Source organism: Hakea prostrata, chromosome 2 (genome assembly GCF_041222555.1).
Source record: "Hakea prostrata isolate BN-2017 chromosome 2, UWA_Hpros_2, whole genome shotgun sequence".
NCBI lineage: Eukaryota > Viridiplantae > Streptophyta > Magnoliopsida > Proteales > Proteaceae > Hakea > Hakea prostrata.
In genome coordinates, this window is record NC_142601.1 from 16,002,209 (window position 1) to 16,029,816 (window position 27,608).

The 27,608-nt window shown below is 38.4% G+C and overlaps 1 non-coding gene and 1 pseudogene across 2 annotated transcripts; one reads left to right on the forward strand and one right to left on the reverse strand.

Annotated features, from left to right (window-relative positions):
* Positions 1-14,874: 14,874 nt before the first annotated feature.
* On the forward strand, positions 14,875-24,101 carry LOC149023877 (sulfoquinovosyl transferase SQD2-like; annotated as a pseudogene). Its single transcript, XR_016171571.1, has 11 exons — positions 14,875-15,419; positions 17,678-17,744; positions 18,621-18,691; positions 19,284-19,401; positions 19,518-19,591; positions 20,068-20,123; positions 20,213-20,296; positions 21,511-21,598; positions 21,696-21,773; positions 22,409-22,465; positions 22,831-24,101. The product of XR_016171571.1 is annotated as a sulfoquinovosyl transferase SQD2-like (transcript).
* Positions 20,855-20,926, reverse strand: TRNAQ-UUG (transfer RNA glutamine (anticodon UUG)). The gene has a single exon. It is a non-coding gene; the product is annotated as a tRNA-Gln (tRNA).
* Positions 24,102-27,608: the final 3,507 nt, after the last annotated feature.

The window sequence follows — 27,608 nt, forward strand, 5'->3', positions numbered from 1 at the left end:
ACTGGTAACCAACCCGTGAGAGGACGTGAGAGCTTCCCGTTTACCATATGTGGATGATCAATAGGGTTGATGAGTCCGTAGTCAGGGACTATGAGGACTCTAGTGTGAAGGATACCGGAAAGGATCGTCAGGGACGAGGAATGGACGTATCTGGATCTGACTTGATGTAACTAAGTAGAAGACTTGCATTTGGCTAGGCTTAACCCTGACATGCGCCGGTACTTAGACCAATGGTGATGTGAGAGAGTGGTGACCTATACCCCCAGCCATGGAATGTCCCGAGGGATGCCGGACCCATTACCAACTGATGATGAGTGATTGAGACCTTCCTAAAGAAGTACGGTGCTATGACTTAAAGCATGTCTGCCAATAGAGACCAACATATGTAGAGTTAGATTCATTCATTCATTGCTTGTCTCATACCATATTGCATTTATGTTTGTTCGCAAATCCTGCCATTTATGTTATTATGGATTTAATCGCCTTTCTTGAGTTTCTTTGAAACTCATTCCTTTATTGTACAATGTTTGTTAGACTATTCTGCAGTGCTTGAATATTATGACTGCCCCTATGAAGAAGCGCAAGGAGAAGAGGCATATCTCCAGGAAGGTGATTGCGGTTACAACAATTACACTGAAGATCCCGCGAGTGGTTATGCTCCGTACGATGCTTAGTCCGACCATTGAGTGGAAGCGCCCTTGTGCTGTTTATGAGATTTATACTTATAGGGATGTTGTCTATAAAGTTGAGAACAATTTAGTTACCCATTGTACCTGCTACTGGGATTAGATTTTGTCTTGCTTATTCTCTTTTAGAACTACTTTTCCGCTGGTTGTAGAGTGGGATTTTGCCTCACTTTACTTATCTGTTTTAGACACTCTGATTATATCTAGTACTCTAATTTATATATGATTCATTCTTTCCTTATTTGGATCTATGGTTTATCTTCCGCACTTTTATTATTATTGTTCATGATTATGTTATTGTTTATGTGGGAGGTTGATTACTCGATACCTGATCTTCGGGCTGTGGATCACACTCTCGGGTATGCCAGATAGGGTACCGGCTGGGAGGATGTGACAAGAGTTCAGTTCCCGGACGCTCTAGTAAGAGTTGTTCCTCGTTTGAAGTCTGATCATCATGCTTTTTGGTTGACCTTAGTCAGGTGAGAGGGTAGTTTGGTACTGCCCCTTTAGATTATAAGTGATGTGGTTGACTCATAATGACTACCAGTAAATGAAAGTTGGGACACTAGTTTGAAGTTGTCAGATGTGCTTCGAAATTTGTAGGGGCATTTGAGCAAGTGGAATAAAGTTTGTTTTGGCCATCTTGAAGGTTCTAAGAGAAGATTATATGCAAGACTTGCAGGGATTCAATGTAAGCTGGCCATAGTCCTTTTTTGATCCGGTTGGAGAAGGATTTAAGATTGGAGTTGGAAAAAGTCCTTTATGGGAGGATATTCACTGGGCCCAAAAATTTAGGAAAACATGGATGGTTCAAAGCGATAGTAATACAAAATATTTTCATGCTTCCACCATTGCTCGCAAGAAGCGAAATAGGATTAAGGGGCTTAAGACTATAATGGTTGTTGTATGAGTGAGCCTAAAGAGCTGAGAACTCATGTGGTAGAATATTTCAAGACTTCATTTGCAAAGGAGGCGGATGCGGTGGCTCCACTTAGCATTGTGCATAAGTTTCCCACGTTGGATCCTAATTGGCTTTCTCGTCTTGCAATTGATGTTAATATGGATAAGTTTTTGAAAGTAGTTAGTAGATGAGGTCCTGGAAGGAACCAAGGCCAGATGCTTTTCAGGTAGATTTCTACCCGCATTCCTAGGACTCAGTGGGTGACGAAGTCTTTCTGATTTGTTGGTGGGCCTTTAATGGAGAGATGAATGGAGGGCTAAATAGTACGTTGATTTCTTTGATCCCAAAAGTGGACAATCCTGACAGGGTGTCTTAGTTCAACCAAATATCCCTCTACAATGTTAGCTTTAAAATTCTCACCAAGGTAATCACTAACAAATTGAAGGATTTCACGCCTAGCAGGGTGGCACCAAATCAGATGAGCTTTGTTCCAGGTCATCAAATTCAGGAAAATATCATTATTACTTGAGATGTTGCATAGTATGAGAAAGAAAATTTTGAAGTTCTCTTCGATGGCGATAAAAATATACTTGGAGAAAGCTTATGATAGATTGAGTTGGGATTTTATTAGTGTAACAACCCCCATATTTATAACTCGGGATCCGTATTGCAGGTCCGAGAACCCGAAGGTCTAGCCAGGTTAATTTGTGGAGTGTCTGGATAGAAGTCCATGATCCATACCTTGAACCCATGGATCTGGATTTTTTTGGTGAAGAACCTGCCTTGCTTGGAAGTTGGATCTCTGGAAGGCAAGTGGTGTCTGGAGATGTCCAGATTGAAGGTAAGACCTTCCCCATGTATTGATTAGGGTTAGGTTGTACTTGCATTTCAACCCCCTGAGCAAAGCACCCTTGTATAGCAATATACTAGGGGGCGGTTGCTAGTGGCGGTTGATTGGACCAAGCGATCGCCCCAAGCGACCGCCTGGTCCTGGTTGCGGGGTTTTGCCCATATTTGCCCCCAGACCTCTATAAATAGCAACCCTCGCCTCTTTTACGAATATTATATTCGGGATTGCTGTTTTTGGTGGTTAGGCAGCAGTGGAGACGTGCTGGAAGGTGAGCGAAGTGCTGCTGGTGATCAGAAAGCTTTTCCCTCTTTTTCTTGCTAATCTGGTTGAGGTAAGTGAATCTCTATTCACTCATCCTCCTTGTTCAGTTATTGAATAGAGTAGATTTGTTTTCCTCTTTAGTTGTTCATTATCCTCTCATTACAGTATCCCCTTTTTATTGTTCTTGATGAGGTCCTGTCCAAAAACGAAACCCTATTTTCGTGAAAAGGATGGATCTGATCAAGGGGAGGATTTTGGGTAACCAATCTGCGTTAATTGTTAAGTTTCCTGTTACCCCTTGGTTACGGGTGTGTTAGGTTCAAAATTTGGATTGAGATCATCCCAAAATCGGATTGAAATCGGATGATCAAAAGCCTGAGTTTCAGATTGGCAACACACTGTTTTTGGGGCGGTTGCTCAAGGCGATCGCTTGAGCCAAGCGACCGGCTGGTCCAGAGAGCATGTAGCTTTTGGCTTTTGTCTATTTTGATTCATTTGACTTATATATTATTGTAACCCTGTTTATAGGTGTCCTCTGTTTCTAGTAAAACTTTTATAATTGTTTTTGGTTTGCATTCTAGAGGATTTCTACTTATTTACAAGTAAGGACATACAATCTTATCTTTATGTAATGACTTGAACATGCTAGTCCAGTGTCTTTCATTATTGATATTTAATTGTACATGCTGTTGTAACTATGTATAGGCTGTAACTATGTATAGCATGTTGATCCTATCATATACTTGTTGTTTGTATTGTCTTTGCATATACTTTATTGATTATGAATGTGATATGATGACGGTTGATGTATTTGTGGTTCTGATGGAAAGGGTATTCCATTGGGATATCTTGGCTTGAGATATCAGAGGGCTATGGTATGGGACACATGCTTGCTGATGTCTCCAGCACTATCATAACTATTGGATGTCATACTTAAGTAGAGTCTAGAGTTGCATGGCTAGGTACCCCACATACTACTACCCTTTCAGTAGGGGAATTGAAGCCGAATGACCCGTGACGATCGTGATGTGACTCTGTTTCATCCTATAGCGGTAACCAGTTTGTGCGGAGACTTAGTGGTCCACTGTTACTCATACAATGGTAGGGTTGCATATGTTAGGGTTGGGCTTATGGACGTCCAAGGAGTGGACCGGGTGTCGTGAGGAGTCATGAGAGCTTTCCACCCCAACAATATGTGGATGACTATAGGGTTAAGAGTGGAGTCCAATAGCGGTAGCCAATCCATGAGGGCTCTCATTCCTAGGTTGTGAAGGATACTGAACCAAGTTGGTTGATGTCATAGGGGATGTATCTAGACTTCATGTAGTATTTCACCATTATGACTTGCATTGGATTAGAAACCCCAACATGCGCAAGTACTCATTGCTAATGGTCGTGGTGAGAGAGTGTTGACTTAACCCCAGCCATGGTTTGAGAGCCAGATGTGGACTTACCCTTTTACCCAGGATCCCTACAGAGGTATCCAGTCCTTGCTTGATCAAAGTGACTAGACCTACTCAGAGGAGGGCTAGTGTATATCTTAAAACATGTCAACTGTTAAAGACTTGCATAGTTAGATCTTAGTGGCATTCATACTTTTTCACTTCATACATATCATATATGCATTTTCTAATGATGTTGACATATAGATGAGGATTATGTTGTTCTTATTGAGTTCGTCAGAACTCATTTCCTTTATTTTCTATGTTAAATTAGCCTGTACAGATGGAGGATATGTGCCAGAAAATGGATTGGTATCCCAATGAAGGAGCCCTCTCGTATGAAGAGAATGTGGCACCGACAATGGGAGATGGAGATAGCCTATGCGGAAGCTCCTATGAGTGCATGGAGTGCGCTTATAACACCCATTGATGGGCGTAGGAGACAAGTTACCAGACATTTTGCTGACCGTCTGGAGAAGAATTGAAGAAACCCTCACCTTGCTAAACTTGAGTCCCAGTTCTTAGTTTTAGAAAAAGAATCTGGAAAGAAAATTATTTGATTTGCTTCTGTTGAACTCATTATTCATTTTGACCATTTATTCTTCCCTTGATTATTTTATTTTGGACTCCTGTAATCTTTTTATTTAATTATTGAACTTATTCTTGCTCATAATTATCTTTACTTGCATTTATTATTATTGATGGGTAAGACCGTGGATCCTGTGACGGTTCACTCCCATGGGTTTTCGGGCGGGTAACCGAGACCGACGGGTGGGGTGTGATAATTAGGGAGTCTTTGAGAGATGTTGGGGTTTCAGGGCATTTGGTGGAAGTTATTATGAGATGTATTACTTCTTTGAATCTTTTTGTCCTTTTGGAATGGTGAGCCAACTAAGAGCTTTAAACCTTTAAGAGGCATCAGATAAGGGAATCCTTTATCTCCTTACATTTTTGTGCTTTGTATGCAGCATCTCACACATTGTACTAAGGATGCAATGGCAGCAGGAAGTCGAAAGCCATTCAGGGTGAGGTAAAAGGGTCTGCAGGTTTCGCATCTTATGTTTGCAGATGATGTTATTTTATTTGCTTAAGCTTCTTTAGACCAGATAAAGGTTGTTCTTGATTGTTTGGGTAGATTCTGTGACACCTCAAGAAGTAAGGTTAGTGTGGAGAAGACCCAAATTTTTCTCTAGAAGTGTTGGAAAGCTCAAGCCAAGGAATCGCTTTAGTTGAGTGGTTGTGTAGAGATGGATGATTTTGGTAAATACCTAGGTGTACCAATTTGTGGTCGAAGGTTGAGAAGAGGAAGTTCAATAATATGGTGACTTCTATGAAAAGTCGCTTAGCAAGGTGGAAGGCTAACTCACTCTCCCTTGTAGATAGAGTTACGCTTGCAAAGTCAGTCTTGATGGCCATGCCTTATTATTTGATGCAAAAAAATATTATCTTGAAGGGAGTGTTGGATAAAGTGGAGAAGAAGGCTCGCTCTTGTATTTGAGGAGATTCTGGTACCCAAAGGAAAATGCATCTGCTGAGTTGGGAAATTTTGCGTCTTCCCAAAGAAGTTGGGGTTTTGCGTTTATGCGAATCGGCAAGAATGGATGAGGCTTTTGTTATGAAGTTGGTCTGGAACTTTCTTCATCAAGACGCTCTTTGGGCAAAGATGATGATGAGTCAAGTACTCATCTCAAAGGAGGGGTTCTCTTTTCATGGTGAGTGGGTCGGTCTTTCTGTTGTGGAAGGGCCTTTGTAAAGTAGCACTAAGGGTGCTGGAGCACTCCAAGTTTGGAAGGGAACCCATTATGGCTGCAACTATGGGTGGATCCGAACATTTTTCTTGTGGATTTGGTCACCATACTATCCCTTCTTCATTAGGGAATAAATGGTAAATTATTTTGTTCAAAATAATAGGGGTTGGTGTTGGGATCTGTTGGGCGAGTTGTTGATTTAAGAAGCTATGATGAAGCTACAAAATATGGTCCATCCCCATCCTGAAAAATGTTATGGATTTGATTATATTGCAACCATCAAGTGAAGGCATCTTTTCTATAGCCTCGAGTTACAAGTTGATCTGTAAGGAAAAGAGTTTAATATGAAAGTACATCCTTTTCGGCAAAGTTTTGGAAGTCCATTTGGGGCCTTAATGTAGTCTAGCGGTTTTCCTTTTTATGTGGATGGTTGGGTTGAGTAGACTCCTTACTCATGCAAGGATGAGGAAGATGGGTTTGATGGATAGGGAGGTTTTTGCTTATTGCATGCATGGGAAGGAAGATGTAATTCATGTGTTGCGGAGTTGTTATGCTAAAGGTGTATGGTGGTATTTGTTCCTGAGGGAGAAGCAACCTTGGTTTTTCTCTAGCTTGCTTGAGGAGTGGCTAGTTGGCAATGTTTGCGGTGAGGCAACGAGGTGGTACAATGATTGGTTGGAGCAATTTGCATGCACTGTGTATTTTCTATGGTAATGACGGAATCAGGACTATCATGAAGAGGATTTCAACCGTCCACTGAGGGGTGGAGGTAGGTAATAGAGTTCTTGGGGATGGTTTTGGAAGTGTGGGCTCCTTGTTTTGATTAGTTGAATTGGCTTAGAAGAAAGAACTTCGTGCTAACCAAATATATTCTTCTTGTTGGGAGGGCATTTAGGTGTGATGTGGATGCTTCTTATGGGAAGAACATGATGCAAGTAGGTGTGGTGGTGAGGGATGGAGAAGGTATTTATATTGTCACATCCATCCAGCCGGTACCCTACCTGGCATACCCGAGTGTGTGATCCACAGCCTCGAAGATCAGTATTGAGGAAATGAACCTCCCACATTCACAATAATATAATCAAGAATAAGACTAAATCAAGGTTAACAATATTAATTAATAGATCAAAGCAAAGTAACGAGATAACATAAGAGTGCAGAAATGATACCAATATATATATAATCAAAATGTAGAGTGAGGCGGAATCTCACTCCACGAATATACAGCGGAATGTAGTTCGAATGTTAAAAGAAGATTACAACCGATTCCAAAAGGAAAGAAAGAAATAATAATCAACTAAGCTAGAATCTATTCTACTTTATAAAGAGCGTCTTCATAAACATAGACTTTAGAAATTAAGCTCGGACCCTCCCACTCCACGGTAGGGCTAATCATGGTACAAAGCATGATCACTCGAGGGGATCATCATCGAGATCTTCATAACTGCCAACACCTTGCGTGTAGTACGCTTCTTCAGCTTGTGCTTCCTCATATTGGCCTTCATAGTCTTCTATACTTGTAGAATAATCTAACAAAAGATATTTGTACAAAAGGAGTGAGTTCAAGAGAACTCAGTAAGGCAAGTTATTCCATAACAATATAAATAACATGATAATAGAAACATAGCATGATGCAATATGATATGAGATAGACAATGCATGTATGAGTCTAACTCTATGTATGCTGGTCTCTAAAGGTAGACATGCTTTAAGTCATAGCACCATACTTCTTTGGGAAGGTCATTCACTCTCCCTCAACCATCATGGTATCTTGGGCTCTGCCAGTGGTAGTTGTGTGAAACCCAGCCCTAACCCTGACCCGGAAACCCTATTGTTTGTAGGTCCAGCAACCCGAAGTAAGGCAAGAAGTCATCTTTGGGCCATTTCTGTAGAAGACTTGATGGCTGGATTGGAATCCTTAAGTGTGGATGTCAGTGTTCCATTTATGGAAACTGCACCCTGATGAAGATTGGATTAGTTGATGGACTTGGAGTGCTCTCTGTATTGGTTCGAAGGCATTTCTACCTACTAGGTATGTCACTTTAGGTGTGTGCAAAACCCCTTGATGTTTGGACTTGATCTGAGCCTTCAATTCCCTGTGTTGAAGTTGTTGTCTTGATTGGTCGACTGGACCAGTCGACCAATCAATCGACCATTGGTTCTGTTTTTGAAAATTAGGTCGTGGCTACTCTATTTAAGTTTAGTCTCGGGAATACTTCGCCTCATCTGCCTCCTAAGCCTCTGGAACGAGTTAGAACCCTATTCTAAGCAATTCCCTTGCATCCTTGGTTGATATCTTGCAAGAACTGAAGTGATCTTCATCCTCCTGCATCAAAGGTATGTTTATGATCTCTTTCCTCTCTATCTCTGATTTTCGTTTCTTTATTCTGTTCTTGGTTGAGATCAGGAAGAAGATGCTGCACCATTGCAACCATCTATTCCATGATCTCATCATGTTCTTTGAGATCTATGATCATCATCATGATCTTAACCCTAGCCAGATGAATCCTGGAAACCCTAATCCTTGAAACCCTAACCTTGTGTGGTCATCCGGAGAACCTTTGATAACCTCCCATGTGAGGGAAACCTAATGGGTAATGTTTAGGTTGATCTAAATTTAATATTCTTTAGTTTTTCTTGTTGTTATTGGCAAATCATTAATTCCTCCCTCTTGTGATCTCAACCTTTTTCATGGGAGCCAAAAAGGGTGAAAGCCTAATTTCTTGGATATATGTTATTGACCCTGTTAACAGCCAATCAATGTGTTTTCTTTACTAAAATCATAACCTATCATCCTCTAGTTCATTATCCTTGATCCATACTATATTCCCTTCATGATCCATGATTTAACCTAATTAGGTTAACCTTCTGGTTCCTAAGTTGTAACCTGGAAACTTGAATTGATTAATGGTTTGATGTCCTCTATAGACTTGGATGCTTCCATTGAAGTTTCCCCCTTATTTTGTACCCTTTTGAACCACCAAATTCAGAATCATATTCTAAAATTTCGGATTCTTGAAGGCTATCGTCTCTCGTTGGTCGATCACGGCGATGAGACCAATCGATCGACCAATGGGTACAAAGAACCCCATTCTTGGTCTGTTTTGATTGATTTAAGATCTTTCCTTCTATGTATCTTTCCTAACATATTGTATACACTTGTTTAAGACTTTCTTCTCAGGTTTAGTCAAGGTCTTACTTGATTCTAAGTTCCTTTACGAGTTAGAATGTAAGGACTGTTATCTCCTTAACTACATAGATCACATACTCTCTGGTTTCTATCTTTATGAAACTATGAGTTTAATTACTATTTGTATACTTTTACTTCTGATTTACTACTGTGAGAACAGTAGCACTTGTTTAGGTAATCTTTTTCATTATTCATACTTATATGAATTGATTATTATCATGTTGTTAATGATTAGATCATGATTTTATATTCTCTTTTGTATATGATGAACTGTTGACTGTGTATGTCATGACTGATCTGGGATTGTATCTGATTAGGTATGATTTGGGATTGAGAGGTGTCCTATTGACACTTCTGTCCTTGGACATTATCGGAAATAGTATGGGATGTTTCCGGGGTTGTCCATCGACGCTTTCCCGAATTATTGTTTGTCATACCTAGGGCTGTCTAGCAGTGTTTGGCTAGGATGTCCCCGTTATATCAGACCCAAATCGAAAGGGTATTGAGACCGAACGACCCATGACAGCAATGGGGATTCACGGGCGCTTAAGACCGGTAACCAACCCGTGAGAGGATGGGAATCACATTGTGGGGGCCATTTATTGGAGGGTTGCATATGGCTAGACTTGGGCTCATGGGCACTCAAGACCGGTGAAATGATCCGTGAGGGGACATGAGAGCTTCCCGTTTACCATATGTGGATAACCAGTAGGGTTGATGAGTCCGTAGTCCGGGACTATTAGAACTCTAGTGGAAAGGATACCGGAAAGGATCGCCCGGGGCGAGGAATTGAAGTATCTGGACCTGAGTTGATGTAACTGAGTAGATGACTTGCATTGGGCTAGGCTTTACCCTGACATGCCAAATGGTTGTGAGAGAGAGTGTTGACTTAACCCCCTGCCATGGTTTGTCCTGAGGGATCCCGGACCCACTACCAACAGGAGCCGTATGCGTGACCTACCCAAAGAAGTACGGTGCTATGACTTAAAGCATGTCTGCCAATAGAGACCAGCATACATAGAGTTTAGATGCATACATACATTATTTGTTTCATATTGCATTGCATCTTTTTATGGTTTGCTTTCATGTTATTTATGTTGTTATGGATTAACTACCTTACTGAGTTTCTTCGAAACTCATTCCTTTTTGTACATTGTTTTGTTAGACTATTCTACAGGTACTGATTACTATGGCTAACAGTACGATGAAGCGTACTACACGCAAGGTGTTGGCAACAATCAAGATTACTCTGATGATCCCTCAGTTGATCAAGTTGCGTACTACGATTAAAGACAATGTGGAGGTGGAACGTCTCAAATGGATTGATGAAGTCCATTATTTTGACGATGTCATCTATAGGATAGAAAACTCTTATGTTTAGTTATCTTTCTTAGTTCCTTTGATTTAGTTGTTATTTCTTTTAGACTTACATACTGCGTTCCGTTGTATTTTGTGGAGTGAGTTTCCGCCTCTCTCTACTTCTATTGATATCTTTGGATATCTAGTATCATTTTCTGGCACTCGATTATATTGTTTATTCACTTCTTGTTTTGAACCTTATTTATAATATTAAACCTTGATTATTTCCTGTTTATGATTATGTTATTGTATATGTGGGAGGATGATTTCCTCGATACTTGATCTTCGGGGCTGTGGATCACACTCTCGGGTATGCCAGTTAGGGTACCGGCTAGGAGGATTTGACAAGTTGGGTCTTGCATCCCTCTTGGATATTCCATGGCTGGGGTTTAGGTCACCGCTCTCTCACATCACCATTGGTCTAAGTATTGGCGCATGTTAGGGTAAAGCCTAGCCAAATGCAAGTCATCTACTTGGTTATATCAACTCAGATCCAGATATGTCCATTCCTCGCTCAGGGCGATCCTTTCCGGTATCCTTCACACTAGAGTCAGCATAGTCCCAGACTACGGACTCATCAACCCTATTAGTCATCCACAAGTAGTAGACGGGAAGCTCTCATGTCCCTTCACGGATTGGCTACCGGTCTTGACCCCCCATGAGCCCAAGTCTACTAAATGCGACCCTACCAATGAATGGCCTCTCACGAGTATCCACAACGCAATTTATGTCCTCTCACGGATTGGTTACCGGTCTTGAGTGCCCATAAACCCCCATTGCTACCACGGGTTACTCGCTCTCAATACCCTTCTGAATCGGGTCTGATATAACAGGGAATCATAGCCAAACACTGCTAGACAAATCTTAGGTATGACAACCAATAATCCGGGAACACGTCAAAGGGCACCATCGGAAATATCCCATACTATTTCCACTGATGTCCAAGGACAGAAATGTCAAAAGGACATTCCCCAATCTCAAATCATATCTAATCAATCACACTCCCAATTCAGTCATATCACACACAACTGATATCTCATCAAATGAAAGAATATATAAAGACAAGATCAAATGAATAAGCAACATACATGAGTAAGTATTCATACATGATCAAGTACATAAAGGAAATAAGAAAATTAAGATCCTATTGTACTTACAACATTCATATCATAATAGAAACTACAACATCAGTAGCAAATCTAGGTGATTCCCAATTTAGAAACTAAGATTCATGCAATCTATGTTAATATGGTAACAACTATCCTTACCTTAAATAGATTTGATGATATTCCAGACGGACATGAGAATAGATCCAAGGTTAGCAAACAAACCCTAGAATAGCATCATACAATCATTAGGAAGTAGTTCTAAGAGAATAAGCATCAAACGAATCGAAACGGACGAAGAAATCCCTTGCTGTCATGCCGGGTAGATTGGCTGGGTTGATTGGTCCAATTGACCCAGGCAGTCTGCCCAATGAACAATACGAATCCAAAATCATATTTTTGGTCCGAAACCTATTCTACATGATCTGGAATGCTACGAAACTTGGAGGGAATCTCTAAAACAGTAATCTAAGACTAAATAGCATAGTTTAAACATTAAACAACAATCAAAATCATTACTTACTAATTTAGAATCATACTTTCTAATTTGGTGGGAAACATAGTTTTCAATGAAAACAAGCTATGAATGAAAGAGAAGGACTAGAGATGATGAGATCTCATTCTAGTAGATTAACACAGTAAATCAAGAGTATGAACAACAATGAAGATGCATCTATAATACTAGAGAAATCATAATAAGAGTATGATCATAGATTCAAGAAGAAATCATAAAAAACATGTTTAGAATTGAATATGAAGATCATAGCATGAAGGAATGAATGGAGATTGATGCGTCCAAAATTCGCTCAGCCCTTAGATCACGGATAAATGAGCTGCACAAACAATCGTCAGATGTGGCCCGACCGCAGGGTCGGGAGTCCACCTCCGAAGGCTAAGTCAGTTGATGAACTGATCATAAAAGGCTCTGCTTGAGTACAGAGCAAAAGTACGAATACGAATATAAGGAATACGATTCAGATACCTCTATTGTATGTAGATCATGTCTTATATAGTGTTTACCTTCGAATCTCCTTCGTTGGATTTACTTGAACCTTCTTCGGGTGGTCGTCCGATCTTAACGATTAGATCCGTTGATAATAGATCCGTTCGTTGGTGGGATAATGAATAACTGCACAGCGTGGCAGTTATTTGAGTAAGCACGATCGTTTGCTCCTGTAAGTGCCGTTAACCGTCTCCTTAACGATTCATCCACTCCGATTATTACAGAATAGAGCGTGCCTGTTGGCTGAGTCAAGTTTCTTCCTCAACAAGCTATCTTTAAACCCAGCCCACTTGGATGCGAGTCTGTCCGTTTCTTCCTGACCGGAGTCAAGGGTCGAACCAAGGGCAGACCCAGTTTAATTATTTTTCCTGTATCAAAGATTGTAGATGATATGATTGCAAGAATGCAACATCTTCTTCATAATCTCAGTTCAGAGAAGAGAATGATCATAGAAAGAGTAAATCAATACCACACAAGTGAAATTACTAACCTTTGATTGAAGAACAAGAGAGAGAGAAGGCCTGAGAGTTGAATGTAGATTTCTTCCACACTAATGGAGGCTTGGAGAGGAGTTCCCTTCGTTCTCTAGGTGTTTTGGAGGCAAGGGAAACAAAATATACGAAGTCGTATGTATGTATAGCAATATAAACCCTATTAGAAGATTCTGCTCGAATTCAGTCTCCTTGGGTTGATTGGCCCAGTCGACCCAGGCTGTCAGCAAAGCTTGAATTAGGGAATTGAGGGCCTATCTCTTATTGGAATCAAATGAGCTTTTAAACACACAAACTATAACTTACCTAGCATGGAAAAATGCCTTCAAATCATGTCTAACCAAACTCTAAGGTCATCAACCAATCTTCTCTTCATCAAGGTGCAATCTCTTTTCCAAATCCAACAAGGTCTTCAAGTATGGGGCATCATCGTCAATCTCCATGGGTTCGGAGTCGAACACCAGATCTTCTACTAATATGGTCCATAGTTGACTTTCACTTCTACTTCGGATCTTTGGACCTACAAACAAAAGAGTATCTGGGTTTCACATATATTGCCAGCTTTGCTAAAAAAATTTAGGCATCTCAGCATTGTATGCAGAGTTGTTAGCTGTTCTTGAGGGTGTGAGGTTGGTGGTGTATTTGGGCTTGTGGCCGGTGTAGATTGAGTCTGACACCTCAAAGGTGGTGGCGATATTAGAGCAAGGTATTCCATAGTGCGGCAGGTTTGGATGGGCACATTCTCTTCACCAATATTAGAAGAGAGGAGAAAAAATCGGCTAATTGGGTGTCAAAGGTGAAAATTCGTGATCAACCTTTGGCTTTGTTTCTCTTGAATTGAAGGAGATCCTTGAGGCTGAACTTATGCCTTGTAGTAATTAACTTTCTCTAGTTGTCAAGCCTTTGGCTTCGTTTCGGTATTCAAGAAGTAAAACCATTGGTTTATTTATTTATTTATTTTTATTAAGAGTGCCAGTTGTTTTAATTGATTTAATTCTAATGAAATTAAGACTCTTGGGATCTATGCATGGAAGAAGCATTAAATTTGGGTGTTAGTGGAGAGGATTAATTATGATAAATACTAATATAAAATTAGAATAAAAAACCAATGAGAATAAAGAGTTATAATTTTAGACATAATTAATTATATGCTTCTAGTGAATGAGCCGGAGTATTTTAGGAATAAAAGTTATAGCGATCTTTTTCTTTTAACCATTCTTCTTGTACCCAAAAAAAGAAAAATTATAGCCATCCTTCATATATTAGTAGTATGATATCATATTATGATGCGGTTAAATCATGGCTCTTATTTAATTTAAATTGACGGTCCAAAATGTGCGAAGTACAAGTTGAACCGTCTCTAACGTCGCACATAATCATCATCTTTGAAAGAGTCTAGATCTTCTATCTTAATCACTAGAGGTTTATGCTCTCAAGACACTTATCCCCACACATTTGGAAATGGTTACTTTAATTTTTTTTTCTTAGCATTCAGAATTGGATCCCCTACTTAAAATGTGGTTGAGGAATGTGACTTAGTGAGGAGAACACAAATCTCTACCCTGTTCTCTACCCTGACAAGTAAATGATTTAATCTCTTCATCAATATCTTCTGGTTAGGTAGCACCCTCCCACGTAGGCCCACTTATTATTATTATTATTATTATAATAATAATTATAATATAAAACTGTTTTTTTTGTTTGGGCCAAAAATATAATATAATACTCTTTTGGTAAAAGTTATTATATAATAATGGACATTAAAGAATACGTACATAGACGGCAGAGGCACATGATTCATTTTCTTTGAAATAGAAAAACAATAATAGAGTAAACGATTGTTACCCAAAAAATCAGAAAGACAATAAAACAAGATATGAAGAAGAACTTCAGCATATACCGAGAGACTCTTCGTTGATTCCTTTGGTGGGTCGAGGAATATCCATTGCGTTCTCCGCTTAAGAGTCCAGATTCCTTCAAGCACCCCTCAGATATTCAAGTTTTCATTTAATCAACCAGACAAACCACACGAAAACCCGCTATAAATTATAATAGACGTAAATGACTTCTGCAAATCGAGCCTTATCTCCTCTCCATCTACCCAGTTGGTCTTCCTCCCTGGTACTGTTCTCCTCTTCCCATTTTCTCTTTTATTGCCATTGTTTCTTGCCTTCAGGCTTCGGCAAGAAGTAGTTGCTGCCTCTGCTGCTGCAGAGCAGATTGGGTGGGTAAAAGTAGTTCAGCACCTCTTTCAGTGAAGAATATGGCTATCGCAGAGATTAGATCAGAACAGGAAGAAGAGATGCCGCCTCTTCTTGATGAAATAGAAGGGGCTGTCAAGCCTCGGCGCATCGCCCTGTTTGTAGAGCCTTCTCCCTTTGCGTGAGTGTCTAATCTTGTTTTCTAGTGAAAAACCTTTACGCTTTTCTATTGTTTCTGCCATTTAATGTCTGTGTAAGTTCGATTTTTTTATTTTTTAGTTTTAGTTTTGATTGTGATTGTGATTCATTTATTCTTGATGATTGTTGACCGCATTTTAGCTGGATGGAAAGTGGGTCGTGATTTCCGTTAATTTAGGGTTTATTAGTTTGTAACATGCTGTTTTGACTTCCTTTGTTATAGTTTGGGAGGTTTGTGGTTGTTTAACTGCTTCTGTAGTTTATTTCTTATTGTGACTGATTTTGTAAGGATAGCTGGATTTTTCTAAAGTTCATAGCTTTACCTATATTTATTTATCGTAAAAGGTTTTGTATTGGCAATCTAACGATAAATTTGGTGGCTGGGGTCAGCAACTTTGCCACGTGGAACAGTGATGCTGTAATTGGAACAGTTGCTTATCCACAGGTAGGATGATCAAGAGGTCAACCAATTCTATCGGTGGTGGTGGTCATGGAGGGACAACAGTGAGATGGTTCTCCCTAGTTAAGAACCCCTACTCCCTATGAAAGAATTCAAGTCCCCCCTGATTGGGGAGGGATGATAATTGTCAGTTGAGATTAGCTGTGTGAAGAGTGGAAGGACTATGAAATTGAATTTAAAGAGCTACAAAACTTAATTGAATTCTTTCCTTGGGGAGGGAATAGTCTGGCAATGGCAGGTTGTAGGTTCCATCATGGTCTAAGAAAGGCGACATTAGTGTTGAGGTTGTCAATAAAGTGAGCCACTAGTAGTTTCCAGGGAGGGGAACCTGGATTCTGAGATTGGCCACTTCTACCCTTTTGTCCTCCTTATAGGACTTAAGTTGCTTAAATAGCTCATTATTAACAACTTGGTAAAGGGATAGAGTTTAAGGGTTTTGGTTAATACTTGATAGAGTTGAATGGCAATATTAGTAACCAATGCAATAAAGTATGTAGGGAAAGAGTGAACAGCGTGGTGAGCCTGGACACTGGTACTAAGACAATGTAGCCCTTAAGCTAATTGCACCTTTAGGGTTGTCCTCATTGCTGCAATTTTCCTCAGTAATGTATGTTAGACGTTTATTTTTCCCGGTTTCATTGTTATTTGCCAAGAATCTTTTTTCTCTTTTGGGTAAGATATAGCTTCACTATTACCTTGTTTCCAAAATTTTGTCTTTTGAAGCTTGTCTAGCCTTGATTCAATCCATCCTGTATTCCTGTTCGTTTCAAAAGCTTTATAGTTTTACCTTTACTTAGACGCTCTGTGCATTGCATTAGATTAGGTGATTCCTGTTTTTGGTTGTCTAGCTAAGATGGTTGCTTTCCTTTCTTTCCCTCTTAGATATTTTCTCCTGAAAATTTTCATCTATCAAATTTGTTATTTTGGAATATGTAAGTTTCATAAGTATGATATTTGGGAACTTGGTTCTTATCCATGTCTGGTGTGTGACTCCAAACCATGTATTTGTCAAAAACTTCAATATGCTAAGGTGCAACCTCCTTTGAAGTACCTTTTAAGCCATACATTGAGACTGACAATGAACTGAGTTAATCATAATTGCTGAAAAAAATATTGATTTTTCTTTTTCCGGCAGATGAGTTCTATGATCTTGCCCTGCAGATTGTGGACCGTCATACTGGGGCCACTTAAACTGGGGCCTTGCTTCTTTCCAATCAATGCAATTTTTGGTTCATTCTTTATTAGTTTTATGTATAAATAATGGAATATGCCCAAAGGGAAGGAAACTAATGATGATATGGGTAAGTGGGATTTTAAAACGATACTATTGCTGCATTTGAGGAGTAGCATCCCTAGGTTGATGCAATATTTGACTGAAGACACTTTCTGTTCCATATTTGTCCAACAAAACACTATAAGCCAGGCTGGCATTTTTATTTTCTTCAAGTATATTTTGATAATTAGTGCAATGAAATGTTATTGGAAGTAGTGATCAAAGGAGGTTCCAGTGGCAAAGTTGCAAATGCAAGCTTGGTTCCCTGTTTTGACAGTATTACTATATACCAATAGTGGTCCTTTATCTCTTTATGTTCATCTGTCTTACATTACATATTTATATTTCTAGGAATCAGCATCCATAGTTGTTGTAATTGCATGCTCTAATTTGGGACACACTGCTGTACAGTTTGCTTGTCTGGGAATATGTGACCACAGTTATACCTTTCTACTTGCTTAGTGTTTGAGAAATGTCCACTATTGACGCCAAGCTGGTATTATTACAGGTATGTGTCTGGATACAAAAATCGGTTCCAAAATTTCATCAAGTATTTGCGAGAGATGGGGGATGAGGTGAGTCATTTATTTTTCTGCAGCTTTATAATATTACTTTTTCCTCGAGTGTGAATTCCATGTGGCTAAAGGGTGATGTTCTAGCTTGTAAGGGTATTATCATCCTATAGGATATTAGAGAACATTTTACATACTCTGTGTATTGATTCTACAGAGCATACTCGTCGATTTTGAAGTTGTGTGATGTAGTAAACATATGGATATGGATGTTTATGTAATTTTTTTTTCTTTCTATTTATCTTATCAGATTTGTCCTTAGTAGCAATTACCAGATAAAAGTTTCAGTAGTTTAAAAGTTCACAGATTTAGGCTCTGATTAGGTGACTTTATTTTCTTTGTGAATCTGGCTTGTCTTCTACGATATAGGATTTGGGTTATGAATGAAAAGTCATGGTCTTGCTGCCAAGAGTTGTTGCGCAGGTTTTTAGCTGATCAACACCTCTACCTTTATCCCGTTTCCTTGCTTCTGATTTCTTCTCTTGTTCTTCTATTATTTCGTTATTGATTCTACCCTGTTTCATTTGGGGGGTGGTGGAAGAAGAAAAAGATTTAATGGTGAACATATACTGAGACTCACTGATCAAGTTGGTGCCTATGTCAACAAAATTAAAGCATTCTGTTTTCAAGAAATACTCAAGCCAACGGTTAGCTGGTTCATTATTTATTTGAAAACTTTTCATTTACTAGCATGAGAAATTTTCATTTTTTGTAAGTCAACTCATATCAGATATTTGGGTACTCATATAAAGCTTGCTTCTACATCTCTGAGGAATACATTTCTGATTTCCAGGGTCCTTCCGAGTTTTAACATCAATCCCGTTCAGAAAATTCCTTAACATAATTTTCTGAAAATTGACTTTGTGATACATGATGTAGGTTATGGTCGTAACGACCCATGAAGGAGTACCCCAGGAATTTTATGGAGCAAAAATAATTGGGTCAAGGAGGTAACTTGAACTGAACTACCTACATAGTCAAGGGATATGGTAGATCTGGCATTATTTTTTGTTCTTATGATTTATGTTTTCTTTTTTATTTCAAGGTTTGTAAAACTTTCCAACTTTAGTTTAAGCACCCCTTTTTATTTTTTTAATTATTTGGGTGTGGTTCAGTTTAAGTACCCTGTTACCAATTAGGAATTACAAAATGTAGTGGAATCTTGTAAACTGGCTGGTGACCCAACCTTTACATGGGCATGATCAAGTTTTTTTTGACAATCCAAAACTTATAGTTTGCTGTCTGACATTGATTTTTCCTTCATATCCTTGTTCCTACTGGCTTTCACATTTGTTCTTGATAGTTTTCAATTTACTTAGTTTAAACTAATTGTATTTGAATTCTCAATTTTTGGAAACTTATGATCAAGATATCAATGTTACTGCCTCCACTGTTTTTTTTTTTGGTGTGGGGGGGGGGGGGGGGGGGGGGCTCATATCCAGTGACTTCAGTGTGGTAGTTATTTTGATATCTGGAAACTTCAGGTTTCCTCATTTGATTTGTGCTTCACATTCTTCTTCCTAACAGTTAGTTTTTTTGCAGTTTCCCTTGTCCTTGGTATCAAAAGGTGCCCCTTTCGCTGGCACTTAGCCCTAGAATAATCGCTGAGGTTGCCAACTTCAAGCCTGACATAATACATGCATCTTCACCTGGAATAATGGTATTTGTGTATTCTCTTTGTGACTAAACTTATTTATTTTGAAAACTGGATAGCAAACACCCCCCCTGGAAGAAAAAAAGTGTTGCATCACTGATATTTTGTGTGACTTGTCACAGGTATTTGGTGCTCTGGCCATTTCAAAAATGCTCTCTGTGCCTATTGTGATGTCATACCACACTCATGTTCCAGTGTGAGTCTCTGATCCTTAGAAAAAAAAAATCTTCTAGGGGTTTAATAGGCTAAAATTGAACCAAGCCATGTAAGCCCATGCTAGGGTGTTAGGTTGATGCACATGGATGATGTCCACCCAAATGATTTTCTGGAAAATCTGGCCAATATTATGTACATATTCGTCATTCACCTCTGAAGTCAAGGCTGCTGATTTAGTTAGAGGGGCAACAAAAAAATGTATTGGCCCTGTGGTCAACCATGACACTCGTAAATGTTATTGCCCTCTAAAATGGCAGTTCTCTTTTGAATTCTTGGGATTGAAGTTTTGCGACCTGTGTGTACACTTATCATAAGAAGTTAGTTTTCTATATTTTTTTTTTCTCAATTTTAGAACGTGCCTTGAAAAAGAAATTTCCTTGCTTCATCAGTATTTAAGATAGATCTATTTTTAACTTCATTGTTGAGCGTGAACGGATTGTTGCCTGTTCCTTGCAGGTACATCCCAAGATACACCTTCAGTTGGTTGGTGCAACCTATGTGGTCAGTTATAAGTATGTGTTGGTTTCCTTACTGGTCCTCTTTGAAGATTTATGCTTGAGATTCATATTGGTTGGTTGCTAAGTTTTGTATTGTTTGGCAGAGTTTCTTCACACCGCTGCTGATCTTACTCTTGTACCTTCTGCTGCCATTGCGAAGGATCTTCAGGCAGCTCAAGCAACTGAAGGTCAAAATGACACTCTATACCTGGCAACATTATTCTATAGTTACCATAGAATCTTACTTTCTAATTGTGAACCATGTTTCCACATCAATACAGATAGCTAGAATTTAAATTAATATATATGACCCGGGCTAAGATTACATTGATCAATGAATACTAACAACATTTTGAATTGCCAATCTGCCCAACTTATCATATCATTCATAATTCATTTGAAATATTTTATTCAGAATCAAAATCTGGAGCCTTTAGTTCAATCAATTATTCAAATGTGTGTACACAAATGGACTACAAATCTGGTGATATGTGTTAGGTTCTGAACTTATAATCTCTGATTGTTTATATCATTAGTTGTCAAATGGCCTCTTGTTGGAGAACAACAATTGTTTTCTTTACTGCCTGATAATTGTTTTCAATGGTTTTATATTTTTTGGATGAATAAACAATAGGGTAAAATAAAAAAGTCTTGTTGGAGAACAAGAATTGTTTTCTTTACTGTCTGATAATTGTTTTCAATGTTTTTATAATTTTTGGATGAATAAAATTCTGGGTAGAATAAAAAGGTCCTACCGGGAGTTGAACCCAGGTCGCTGGATTCAAAGTCCAGAGTGCTAACCACTACACCATAGAACCGCTGCTTGTAATGTTTTGATTTGTACTCTTAATTAAATCAAGGGAAAATTTCTCCCTCTTTTTTAACCCTTTTTATCCTCTAATGGATTCTTATAAAAGAGGTAGAAATTAAAAAATAAAAAGTATATCTAATCATGTTTAATAATTTTTAATAAATATGGAGGAAAAATAAAAATAAAAAATTTGTATAAAAGAAGAAGAAAGTAAAACAATATAAAAAAAAAAAATACATCAAGCATGGATGCCTACAAATAGGGAGAAAAAGTAAGGGGAAATAATGAAAAACATTTAAAAAATCTATATAACCGATTAAAGAGGTGAAAACAAAGGGTAATTTGACCCAGGGAGAAGGAGAGGTAAAAGTTTACTTCTTTTGGGATAACCAGAGGTAAAACTTTTGAGAGGAGAGTAAGAGTAAATAGAGATTAAGTATAGGGAAGAGGTAGAAATTTTCTCTTAAATAAATTGCATTACCACTCACATCTTTGTGTCTATTTAATTCCAACCTTGTTTCCTTCGTTACTTGTGTCTTCCTTCCTTGCTTATATATTTCTTCTTTCCTATTGTCCCTTTTTTTTCCACAGCTAATAAGATACGTCTTTGGAAGAAAGGTGTTGATTCTGAAAGTTTCCATCCTCGCCACCGGAGCTACGATATGCGTATAAGACTAAGGTATCTTAACTTTCCTTTCCTTTCCTTTCCTTTCCTTTCTAATCCCTTTCAGATAGGACTGTGGGCCTAAACCCTTTTTCCTTCCCTGTTAAACCAGCGACGGGGAACCTGAGAAACCGCTGATAATCCATGTTGGGCGGCTGGGAGTTGAGAAGAGTTTGGATTTCCTAAAGAGGTTAGTTTAGTTTTATTCTTAAATGGTGGTGGTTTCTTTGGTTAGTGATCTTTTTGTCGTTATATGATCCTAATGTTTGTTGATTCCTATGGTTTTGGTCCTTTAGACATTCCAATTAACTGAAAAAAAATCGTTGATGCAACGGAATGGAGAACTGATCTATCCATCTGCATACAGTCTTTCTCTGTTTTTATGTTGTATGTGTGAAGAAACCCCCCCCCCCCCCCCCCCCAAAAAAAAAAAAAAAAAAAAAAAAAAAAAAAAAAGAAAAAAAGAAAAAAAGAAAAGAAAAAGAAGAAGATGCCCAAGTTTGCCATAGCTTGACGAGAGTCTGAAACTAGAAGTATTTTTTGGTTTAAGGTCAGCTATTTGGATGATCACATTATCCAAACAAAAACTTTCTGTATCATTTCTCGATTTCTTCAGAAGTTGATCAATTGTACCAAGTGGGTTTCAGTTGTTTTATAATATTTATTCTGATTCAATTGAATTCACCTGAGAATTCCTTTCCCTTCTCTTTCTTTCTCTTTCTCTTTTTTTTTTTTAATGGATTGGTAGTTGTAGTCACACTTCTGTTTGAGAGTTGCTGCTAATTTTGGTTGCAAGCTTTGACATCTGAAACCTTCATTGAACAGGGTGATGGATAGGCTTCCAGAAGTGCGGATTGCTTTTATTGGGGATGGACCATATAGGTATGCTATTCTGCATCTAACTTGATGAACCGTAGACACTTCCTACATGCTACAGATCATGATCCATTAAAAGTTTGATTTGACCATAATTATTATGGAATAATTTAACTAATCAAAATTAAAGCCTTTGGATTCTCTGTGTATGCATGTGAAGTATTGATGGGACCATTCAAATGTAAGTTTTATCCTAGGATGGGTCTCTTGCACATATGCCATCTGATCCTTTTAAGACTCTTTGAGGCCTTCGAGTTTATCAGTTTCACAAACGAAGATTGTATCATTTCCAATGCAGATGTATTTGAGAACCTTAAAGCATTCCATCTTGCTTTTTGCTCACAAAATTCTTTCTTTTACTGTTGTGACAGGGGGGAGCTGGAAGAGATGTTCTCTGGCATGCCTGCTGTGTTCACAGGAATGTTGCAAGGAGAGGAACTCTCTCAGGCATATGCTAGTGGGGATGTGTTTGTGATGCCTTCTGAATCAGAAACCCTCGGACTTGTTGTCTTAGAATCCATGTCTTCAGGAGTTCCTGTGGTGGCAGTTCAGGCCGGTGGTATCCCCGAAATTATTCCCCCAGACCAGGATGGAAAAACAGGCTTCCTTTTTAAGCCAGGTGATCTCGAGGACTGCCTGAGCAAACTGGAACCTCTATTGTACAACCAAGAGTTAAGAGAAACCATCGGAAAAGCTGCACGTGAGGAGATGGAGAAGTGTGACTGGCGAGTAGCCACTAGAACAATAAGGAATGAGAATTACAATGCTGCAATTTGGTTTTGGAGGAAGAAAAGAGCAGAATTTCAGAATCCTATTCAATGGCTAGTGAGACGAATCTGCGGCTCACCATAAGTCAACTTTGAAAGATGGTAAGATCTCCTGACCTCAAAAAGCTGACTGTACACATTAACTTCTGATGATCTTTAGGATCTCTTTGTCTAAAACAAACCCTTTAAGAATGCGTGACCTTCTCTGGTTCGGCATGGTTTGTGGCATATATCTAGGATAGTTACAAAATCTTGTCATTTGTGGACTGTTTTTAAAGTCTTGAGTTTGGGAGGATTCGTATTGAAGTTGGAAATAAGCATTGAAAAGTGAAGTTAGGTCATGGGACGGATCGTTTGTAGTATTTCTATTATTCAGGAGTGGGCTGTTTGAGAACTGTAAATATACATGCTCTCTATGTTTTCTGAATGAATTGCAGTCAAGTTTGTTTCAATCTCCTACTATTCTCTCCACATGCCTGTACCCAAGATTTTGTTTAGAATGTGAAGTTCTCTTCTATAAAAGTTCTTTTTCATTCTCCTACTATTCAACCCACATTCCTGTACCCAATATTTTGTTTAGAATCTGAAGTTCTCTTCTATAAAACAACTTCTTATTCTTCTTTTTTATTTATTTTTATTTTTTGAATACCCTAGGGTGTGGCCCAAGTTACTTTTAATAAAATAACAATGATGGTTAACTTCTATAGTTCAGTTAAAATAATGTTCAATTGTATAAAATGATAGTTTTAATATCTTAGATAGTAAAATGGCGACTGAAAGGTTGATTGAAAGGTTCAAATCAGGGAGGTAAAAGAAGTTATTTTTATCCTCTCAAATAGTTAAAACGAGGATCTTAAGTCTTAACCTGTCAAACTAGAAAGTTAAAAAAAAATTACTTCTAACCTCTCAAAAATTACTTATTTTTCAAGTAGTGTTTTTTTTACGTGCGAGTCCTTTAAGAAGAGCTTAAACTAATGTTAGGTTTTTTTAATACAATAAATTGTTTATGAGTCTCAAACCAACTAATACGATCTTCTAATGTTAATTTTTTTTTTCAAATTTCAAACCTAGAGGACCAAAATCCAAAAATATTATTTAATATGTATGATATGACTAAAATACCTTCATGTCCAATTATTATCAACCATACATGTGGGTGAAGATCTTCTTCCTTCACTTTGCTCAAACCATCCCCGAAGGGTGAAACCATCCCACTAAAAAAGGGAAAAATAAAAATTAAAAACCCCATCACCACCACCCCACCTTCTCCCTTCATTGCTCCACCAGCATGAATTTACTGTCAATGGAATCATCAAATTTGACATTGTCACCAAAATTGAATCAAACCAACCTAAGATTGCAGATTATATTTTCAGTAGCTGATCACTTTAATTTCTAGGTCAGGATTCTTTGAAAAAAAAAAAAACAGCTAGCCTTGAAGACGACGTACGGATTGATAGTTTATGGGGGTAGCTAGATAAGATGGTTACAACCAATTGCATGCATGAGAATGCGAAAGATGGAGGTAGCCCTCAGGAAAATGTCATATGGGTTTGAACCACTAAAATGTAAATTGTTAGTTTTCTTTATTTTCTATAAATAGATGGGAGATAGATCATTATCTGGATTCGCTTTTTTCCAATATAGAAAGATCGCAACAGAAGAAATTTGGAACCCACGTTCTCATTCCTCCACGAAGCTCCTCATCGGCAAATCCTATTCAGTCACGTAGAAAGGGAAAAAACTCCACAACCCAAATGTCGTTGTGGATGGATGATTGAAGATCAAGATCCAAAAACAAGGAGATGAAGAACTTCAGAAAACCTTCATTGGTTTTGCGTTTCTTGAGAGAGGGAGAGTGTTGAGTGTTGCGGCGGTTACCAAAATATATCCCTATATTTTGTAACCGCCCAATAAGTGAACTTCCAATTTTTCCCTTGGGCATATTAATAAATGCCAACATCTCCCACTTGCACAAGGGTGTCAAACTCTCTGTCACGGTGTGTCCCAGACACATGTATATCCCAGATATTCAATCTCTCTATCAAAATGTGGCCCAGACACACATGTATATTCGAGATATATACATTGATACATAGACCACTTGTGTCTCAGACACCAACATCCACAAGTCATACTGACAAATGGGTCGTGGTACTGGTGATATATCTGGACTCGTGAGCCCTAAACTAGAAACCTTCCCAAAAAGCCAGAATGGTAGCATCACTTAAAGAAACACATCAAATAAAGCATTAGTATACCACTGTGTCCTGTATTTATTCAAACTCACCAGACAAAAGGTATCTCAATCCCTTAGAGAGATCACATTCTTGTCCTTAGAATGTTCATTACTATAACTAATACAGCTGGCGCTAGCAAATACTCTTAAGGTGCAGTTGAATCAAACATTTTCTTTCGCCCCAGACCATCACTACACTTGGGATTGACTCCTTTCCTGGTAATGCCCCTTTAAGTTGAATCAATCATGACCATAGGTAACACCCAAAGTAGCCACATCAATCCCTCATTTCATGACGTCATCAAAAGTTATTAAGGACAATAATGGACCATAAAGTCCAGGTCTCACACAATGAAAAGAGCAGGGATTCATCCTCTCATTTTCAATGATTGCTAAGCACACATAGTATGATATACATGCTATGGTGGAGCATTCTATACACAATAGAATGTATCTCTCTCCCAACACCATACATATCTTAGTTTTGTTGCACCTTTTGCCCTAACTCGAGTTTCATTATTGTTGCTACCCCAGCACCACATAAAGTACTCACACTTGGCTTCTATAGGCAACATGAATAGTGAAAAACTATTAATGTCGATTCTCTTCACAATAGGGAAACTCATCTTGATTCCAAAATCAAGGCGACAACATGATTATGAATCAACCTACACAAGATCATTCACAACCCGTCTCATCTCTGCTCGCTTCCAAAGCACCAGAGGTGAATGCTCGTGTGAGTGAACCATTCTCATGCTTATTAACATATCACGTTTTTGCTAGAATAACACAATCACACAAAAAATGAAAAACAAATACTGGAATGAACTCATATTACTCAATAATAAGAAAGTTTCAATACAAAAATAAGTCACAATCTATGCAAGCCCAAGAACTTTACATGAGAAATAAAAACATCATTGGCTATAGGTTTGATAAGAGAATCAGCTACCATCTGACTAGTAGATATGTGCTTAAGTACAACTTTCTTCCTTGCTATAGTGTCTAACAAAATGATATCTCACTTGTATATGTTTGGTCTTTTCATGATACTTGGAGTTCTTTACATAACTAAGAACTAACATACTATCACAAAAGATAAGGGAAGACTCTTTGAATGTCAACACAAATCCAGTATGTCGTAGAAACCTCCTCAACCAAATAGTATCATGTACCATAGCTGAGCATGCCATATATTCTGCTTCCATGGTCAAGAGTGATATACAAGTCTGGTTCTTGCTACACTACAAAATGGCCTCGCCATTCAGCATGAAAGCATATCCAAAGGTTGATTTGCGTTTATCAATGACTCCAGTCCAGTCGGCATCGCTATAGCCAACTAATCACAAATCCGATCCTTAGTAACACAATATGTAGTTACTCTTTCCTCTGAGATATCTCAATATCCTTTTGATTGCTTTCTAGTGCTCTATGCCTAGATTTGATTGGTACCGACTAACCAAACCCACTACATAACAAATATACGGCCTACTACACATCATAACATACATAAGGCTACCCACAACACTAGAATATGGAACTCTTTCCATCTTGGTTTTCTCCTAAAGTCTTAGGACCCATGTCAAGGCTCAAATGCAAACACTTCTCCACTGCAGTATCTATTGGTTTGCAGTTGTGCATTTGATATCTCTTTAAGACATTATCAATATAGATCTCTTGAGATAAACCCAGTAATATCTTTTTCCTATTTCTGACAATCTTGACACAAAGCACATGGCTTGCTTCACCCATGTCCTTCATATCAAATGTGGAAGACAACCATTTCTTAATGGTTTCCAATAGCTCCTTGCTATTGCTAGACATGAGTGTGTCATCTACATATAGTGTCAGAATGACATAATTACCATCAAATCTCTTGATGTAAACATAATGGTCTTCCTCAAGCATGAAAAAACCATTTTCCATCATAGCTTGGTAGAAGCGCACATTCCATTGTCTAGATGCTTGCTTTAAGCCAACTATGAACTTCTTGAGCTTGTACACTTTGCACTCTAATCCCTTAGCTTCAAAGCCTTGAGGTTGATCTATATAGATCTCTTCCTTAAGTTCTCCATTGAGAAAAGCAATCTTTACATCCATCTGGTAAAGCTCCAAGTCCATCTGAACAACAATGGCTAATATG